The sequence below is a fragment of the Colobus angolensis genome, unplaced genomic scaffold (assembly GCF_000951035.1).
Source record: "Colobus angolensis palliatus isolate OR3802 unplaced genomic scaffold, Cang.pa_1.0 Scaffold89, whole genome shotgun sequence".
Classification (NCBI taxonomy): domain Eukaryota; kingdom Metazoa; phylum Chordata; class Mammalia; order Primates; family Cercopithecidae; genus Colobus; species Colobus angolensis.
The window spans coordinates 1367660-1368985 of record NW_012122820.1 but is presented as its reverse complement, the minus strand read 5'-3'; positions in this window follow the sequence as shown (position 1 = coordinate 1368985).

Below are 1326 nucleotides of genomic sequence, written 5' to 3'. Positions count from 1 at the left end.
AAAAAAAAAAAAAAACAAAAAAACAGGACAGCGGAAGCGAAACCTCACAGGGCCTCCTGCCCCGGAGAGCGGCTCCACAGAAGCCCCAGCTCAACAACTGGACCCTGGATGGCAGCGGCTGCAAAGGGGTCTTGGCACTCTTGAGACGGAGGGGGGCTCCCAGGACCACCCCCTCAACAGGAAGAGAGGGGAGCCTGGGGTGGCCAGGCTGATGTGGGGGCCTGCAGGGGACCCAGCTGTGGGCAGAGAAACAAGTCCTCTCTGGACAAAAACTTCTACAAGTCAGGCCTGAGAATGTTTACAGATGAAGATCAATGATGAAGGTCGAAGGTCAAAGGTTGCCAGGCTGAGTGGCGGCAGGGGCGGAGGAGCAGTGGCCTGGATGCTCCCAGGAGGCCGCCAGCCCCAGGCCAGAGGCTCTCAGACAGAAGGAACACATCAGGTAGACAAGTCCCAAAACGGGCAGGAAGAGCCCCGCAGGCATGGATGAGACCAAACAGGGTCAGCCCTGGGGTATGGATGAAACCAAAGGATGTCGAAAGAGGAAGCAGGACCTGCCAGGAAACTCAGGGAGAGACACGTGTCCTCTCCAGTGATTTCCCCACAAGACGTTTGCTGATTACAAAGGGGGAAGGCATAACTTCACTCTGGAGAAACTGGACGCTGCCTTCACCAAGGGGCCAGAGTCACCAAGTCACCAGACAGGAGACACAGCAACTTCCTGTCCTCCCTGACCTGACGCCGGGAGAAGGCTCCGTCACCACCAAGGTTTTCTTGCCCCAAATATGGAACCGCACATCTAACCGTGAGAAGACGTCAAGAAAACCCAAAAATCTGCAGGCCACGAAAGACAAGGACTCGTGGAGCCCAAGGCCCAGGACAGCAGCAGGATGCCACGTGGGATCCTGGGCGGCTCATGCCACAGAGAGGCGACGGGTGCAGGAGATTGGCCCAAGCTGAACACACAGCCCGTGGATGAGTCGCCAGGGCCATGTGACGCCAGCGAGTGGAACTGAGGTTTCCGAGGGTCTTACTGTCAGAGCAAGCGGACAGAAGGGCACATGGGCGAACATCTGCAGCTCTTCCATAAGTCTAAAAAGTTTCTCAAAATAAAAAGCTGGAAAATTTTGGCCGGGCGCTGTGGCTCACGCCTGTAATCCCAGCACTTTGGGAGGCCGAGGAGGGCAGATCACTTGAGGTCATGAGTTCAAGACCAGCCTGACCGACATGGTGAAGCCCATCTCCTACTAAAAATACAAAATTAGCCAGGCGTGGAGGCGCATGCCTGTAATCCCAGTTACTCGGGAGGCTGAGGCATGAGAATCG